This window comes from Ursus maritimus, unplaced genomic scaffold (genome assembly GCF_017311325.1).
Source record: "Ursus maritimus isolate PB19 unplaced genomic scaffold, ASM1731132v1 scaffold_24, whole genome shotgun sequence".
Classification (NCBI taxonomy): Eukaryota; Metazoa; Chordata; class Mammalia; order Carnivora; family Ursidae; genus Ursus; species Ursus maritimus.
Window position 1 is genome coordinate 4,994,228 of NW_024424897.1, and position 6,233 is coordinate 5,000,460.

Here is a 6,233-nt window from a genome sequence, read left to right on the forward strand (position 1 = left end):
GCACAAGCTGACACCCCACAACCTGCCCCCTCCCATTCCTGGGCAGGGGAAATGTGTTACAATTCCTCCAGGAAACTCCCAAATGTCTCAGTGCTTTGCTAGAGGGAAAAACAACCTTAGCTTGATAATAACCAGGCCTCCAGTATCCTGAGGGTCTTCTTTAGCATGGAAGTCCTTTTGGACACCTCCCTTTTTCCTTACCCCCCCACCCCCAACTCTCAAGTATATAATCAGCCATTCCTCACAGCAGCTCTTTCTGCCTATGGATCCTGTCCCTGGACAGGCTCAGAACCCTGTTGGCTCAGGACCTTATCAACATTCCAAAATACTACAAAGAATATTTTTTTCAATTACAAAATGAGAGTCTCAAGGGACGTCTGGCTGGCGCTCAGTTGGTAAAGCATGTGACTCTTGATCTCAGGGTCATGAGTTTGAGCCCACACTGGGTGTAGAGTTTACTTAAAAAAAAAAAAAGGTGTTGGGCGCCTGGGTGGCTCAGTTGGTTAAGCATCTGACTCAAGTTCGGCTCGGGTCGTGTCAGGGTCCTGGGATCAAGTCCCACACATTGGGCTCTGCGCTCAGTGTGGAGTCTGCTTGGGATTTTTCTCTCTTCCTCTCCTTCTGCCCCTCTCCCTGCTCATGCTCTATCGTTCTACAATAAATACAGTCTTAAAAAAATAAAATAAAATTTCAAAAAGGTGTTAAAAAAACAAAAAACCAAAACGAGTGTCTCAATTTGAGGAAATAAGGAAAGACACGCATATTCTATTTAAATGATTTATAATAAAACTTGATTCAAGAACAGCAGTGACAGTTTCTAGAATTGATGGGGTTTTGGAATATAGGTGAAGTTTGGTGGGGTGAGGTCCGGAGCCGACGGCCAAGAAAGAACTCTTGAGAAGTCTCTGGTCCAAAATGGTGGTTTCTTAAAGCTCTGGGACAGGACCCCAGGGCAGAGAGGCTGCACGGGGGTGTGAGGGGTGGCTGATTATACACTATGGGGTTGGGGGAGGTGAGGAAAAAGGGAGGTTTCGGAAGAACTTTCATATGCTAAAGAGGACCTACAAGATACCTGAGGCCTTGCCATTGTCAAGTTAAGGTGGTTTTCCCCTCTAGCAAGGCATTAACATTAAGATCTTTGAGAGATTCCTGGAGGAAAGTCACACAAGTCCCACCCAGGAGTGGGGGCTGGAGGGCAGGGGGCAGGGTGTCAGCTTATGCTTTGTCCTCAGCCAGCCTTCTGCTCCCTCATCAGAATCAAATCCTTACTATCCTGTTTTTGACATTTATTCAAATGAGGCATGCCTAGAAACAAGTTAAGGAGAGATCATCATTCTTGGGGAAATTCTAAAGTCCCCTGATACAAAGCCTTCCTGAGAAGTCTCAGAATGGAGGAAATTGGAGATTTTTACCTAGTAAAGTCAGGTATATAGTCAAGTACAAGCAAGGCAGAGCAATTTTTTAAAAAAAGATTTTATTTGAGAGAAAGCCCGAGAGCGAGAGAGCACGCATGTGTGCACAAGTGGGGGCGGGGCAGAGGGAGAAGCAGACTCCCTGCTGAGCCGGGAGTCTGATTTGGGGGGGGGGGGGGCTCAATCCCAGGACCCTGGGATCATGACCAAGAGTCGAAGGCAGACACTTAACCCACTGAGCCACCCAGGTGCCCAAGGCAGAGCAATTCCAAGGATTGTGGCCCTAAAGGAAATGTCTGACATTAAACCCAGGGCTAATTCATTTCAAGACCTTTCCCTCTGTAGGCTTTTCTAGATCATTGGTGATGAGGAAGAACTATCCCAACCTTATTTATAAGACCCTTCTAAACACTGCTTTGGGCTTGTGCATGACAGGATTAACACAGCATGCCTGAGACCACCATCCTGGCCTGAGACCACCACCCTTGGAGGGCTGCTTGCAGACCTGGTCCTTGGCTGGCATGCAGGCTCTCAGCATTTAGTTAACCGCTAAGGGTGGCTCACTGTGCCCAGACTGTGGGGACAGACCACGTGGTTCATGCTACATAAACATCTGCTTTCTCTCCGGGCTCTGGCATCCCTGTTTGCACCAGGCAGAGAGAGCCCACTTGACCTGCACCCAGTGCAAACCTTGGGGGCTGTGTCCCCAGTGGGCTCTCCTGCGCAGACACATCGTACACGGGTTGCTGCATTTTCCACACTGTGAATGATCCCTCAGGGTGAAAGTAGACATCAACCCCCTCCATTCTGACTTTAGTCGGAACTTTCTAATTATGTTCTCCTTTCCAGCTTATCTCCTAACTCGGGCAAAAGACCCACAGGGGAACTGGAAATACCTCCTCAAACAATAAAGATTGCCCTGAGCCAGCAAGACCTCACATGATTGACCCCAAGACATGATCAACCTGACTTTCGCTGCCCACCTGCATGTACCCACTCACCTTTGTCCCACGCTGCCCTTATATAAACCTAGAAGTGTTTTCAGCACTTTGGAGACAGTCTTTGAGACGATGTCTTGCCAGTGCTGGTTTCACTGAAAGAAATTCCTTTGTCTCCCCACTACTTATTTCTCTGGCTTTGCATTTTGTCAGCAGCAAGTGGCTGAACCTGGTCTGTTTGGGGTCCCCAGGGCCAGGTGCTCATGCGCCCCAGCTATAAGGGAAGGGATTGCTTAAGGAAGCCTGTGCCTGGATTCCTCCAGACCTGCCTGGGTGTTCGTCCCCCGTGACCCATCCTTCCCATGTCACTGTAATAAACCTTAGCCGTTGGTACACTGATAAGCTAAATCCCATGACTCCTTCTAGTAAATCTTCCAATGGGTTAAGCATCTGCCTTCAGCTGGGGTCATGATCTCAGGATCCTGGGATCGAGTCCTGCATCAGGCTCCCTGCTCGATGGGGAGTCTGCTTCTCCTTCAACCCCTCCCCTCCTGCTTGTAAGCTCTCCCCCCTCCCCTGATAAATAAATAAAGTCTTTAAAGGACAAAAAACAAAATTCATCTGAGTACATTTGAAGACCCACTTGGATTTATTAAGAGATGCGTGAATCAGGCAGCATCTCATCTAGAAAGTAGAGAAGTTGTACAAAAAGAAAGATTTGCGTAGGAAGGAGGGTAGGAAAAGAAAGTTGTTAGAAAAAGGGAAAAAGAAAGGATTGTTTGAGGCAAGATCACCTTCCCTCATGGGAAGGGCAAGGGGTCTTACCACAGAGAGTCCCTCATCTTCTTTCGTGGTTCGGAGAAGGCCCATGTGACAGATAACCTCCTCGATGCTGATGAGAAAATGCCTTACTGACGGGTTCAGACTACACTGCAAGGAGCTTAGGTATCAAGTCCAGATTTGGCGACTTGGTTGAAGAGATGCCACTTTGGTTCTGTGGTTTTCTTTTTAACACCATTAAGCACACTTCCCTATTCTCCACCTACCCAGGCCCTGGCAATTACTATTCCACTTTCTATGAATTTGACCGTTTTAGGTATTTGACACACGTGGAATTGTAGAGTATTTGCCCTTCTGTGACAGGCTTATCTCGCCTAGCGCAGTGTTCTCAAGGCTCATCCGTGTTGTAGGTGTCAGCGCTTCACACCTTTGCGCGGCTGAATAACCCTCCACTGTATGGACTGGTTTTGCTTATTCATTCATCTGTCGATGGAGACTTGGGTTGTTGTCACCTATTGGCTACTGTAAACATTACTGCCATAAACAGGATAGTACAGTATCTCTTCAAGTTCCTGCCCTCGATGGTTTTGGGTATATACCCAGCAATGGAATTGTCGGATCACATGGTAATGCTAGTTTTAGTTTTTTCTGGAACCACCCTACTGTTATCCATAGAGGCTAAACTATTTTATGTTCCCACCAAAAGTTTTCAAGCCTTTGGGTACAGGAAAGCTCTGGGGAGGGGGAGAGGAGATCTTCATACTAGTGGGGAAGACATGTGTGGTTCAATCAAGGTTGTTCAAGGTTTCAACCAAATTTCAATATATACCTTATTAAATTTTCGATAAAAGAGCAGTGCACCCGTATTTACGCACACACACTCCCATGTGAAACCAAGCTAAGACTTTTACTACGCACAGATGTGAAGATAAAATTATTTGACAGAGTGTATGAGACAAATATAAAAATTAAACCCTTTATTTCATTGTCACGTTTCCTTTTTAACTCAAATAGGAAAAAAAATTTAAAAGATGAGCTTAATGTTACCCGTCATCTAAAGGACCCCACCAAGATCGACACTATTTATGGACATAAAAAACCAACACCCCAGAAAACACAATGTGAGTACAGAACTTCAAGTGAGTATGATTGCAGGTATCGGTGCAATGCAGCCCGGAAGTCACGTTCCTGACTACGCACCACACCCTACTTCATTTCCTTCTTGACAGGAGTAACCAAGAATCCTCCCAGTGGGGATGAGACGCTATGGCTTTCTTGGAGGGAAGTATTCTGTGTCATTAACAGAAGCTCCTAACCTCCTCTGCCAGCCTCATTTTGCAGATCCATTGTGAGCAAAGAGCAAGAGCCCAGGAGAAGGTATGACGTGGGAATGCAGGGCCCAGTGTGAGCTGAAATGCAGGAGAGTTTAAGCCTGGTATGATAAGCCTCGTAAGATGGTCCAGAGGATCGCGGACTCCTGGCACTCACCCCTTGTGGGATCCCATCCAGAACTACTAACTTGCATCCAACAAAGAGAAGACAGCACAGGACGGGATGTCACTTTTGAGATTAAGTTACAAAAGACTATGACTTCTGTCTTGCTACCATTCTCTGGCTTTTCTTACTTGCTTTCTCTGATGAAGACAGTTTCCATGTTATGAGCTGCCCCGAGGACAGCTCCACGTAACAAGGAAGAGAGAGGGTGACCTTCAGTCAACAGCCATGAGAAAAGAAGACTCTTATCCAGCAGCCTGCGAGGAGTGACTCCTGCCAACAACCACAAGAGTGAGCCGAGCAGTGGTCCTTCCCCGGCTGAGCCCAACCCAGCCTTGTGAGAGAGCCTGAGCCGAGGACCCAGCCTGGCCACGCCGATTCCTGACCCGCGGAAACTGTGAGATGGTAACTATGTGTCATTTTAAGTGGCTAAGTTTTGGGGTAATCTATGATTACACCAGGATGGAAAACTAATACACCTGGGTAAGCAGTCATGTGTTGAGAGAGACAGTAAGATCACTTACATTAATTCTGCCATAGCGTTTACAAATTATTTATACAGGATCAACAAACAACTGGGTTTATGTTTTTCTTTCGAGAAAGAAAACCAAAAAGTTATCCGCCCTGGAACAAGAGCTTAGCGCTCCACACGAATGACATCTCTCTAAGATTCTCGCTAACTACACGGCTTCCTGACTCCCTGCAGGACGCGTGCCATCAAGTCTGAAAATTACACTCTACTGAATTTCTTCAAATCTGTAAGCCAACTATAAAAATCTACAAACTTCTAACAGGTTTAAAAAACACACACACACAATAGAAAATGAGGTATTATCTGTCCTCTTGGCTGAATTCACCTTGCCGTAAAATTCATCATTCGCACAGTTAAACTTCACAGGTAAAAGTTAGCTCTCCCATTCATAAGAAATGTCCAGACAGGCAAATCCATTGAGACAGAAAGCAGAGCGGTGCTTGCCAGCGCCAGGCCAGACAATGGGGAAGGACCGCTAAAAGGCATGGGGTTTCTTTCTGGGGGGATGAGAATGTTCTAGAATAACATCATGGTGATTAGCTGCACAACCTTGTGAATATACAAAAAGAGAAACACTAAACTGTACACTTTAGAATAGTGAGTTTCATGGTATCTGAATTATATGTCAATTAGAATTTGTAAAGCAAGCTCTTACGGAAGATTGGGAATGAGTCCATTTAAACACCCCTCAGACAGTTCCGCTGCATCCCCAGACACATGTGAGGAATGATGTTCCCTCTATGACAGACGGCTCACGCGTCCCTTTCTCTCTCTTTCTTTCTTTCTTTCTCTCTGCACTGCATCTTCTAGGAAAATGCTAGCAAAAATCCTCCTCTGGTAAATGTGTATTGTTGTTGTTGAACTGTGTTTTTGGGGGCGCCTGGGTGGCTCAGTCGGTGACACGTCTGCCTTTGCTCAGATCATGATCCTCCGGGTCCCGGGATCGAGTCCTGTATCGGGCTCCCTGCTCAGAGGGGAGCCTGCTTCTCCCTCTGCCTCTGCCCCTGCTCCTGCTTGCTCTCTTACTCTCGCTCTCTCAAATAAATGAAAATAAAATCTTTAAAAAAAAACCTTTTT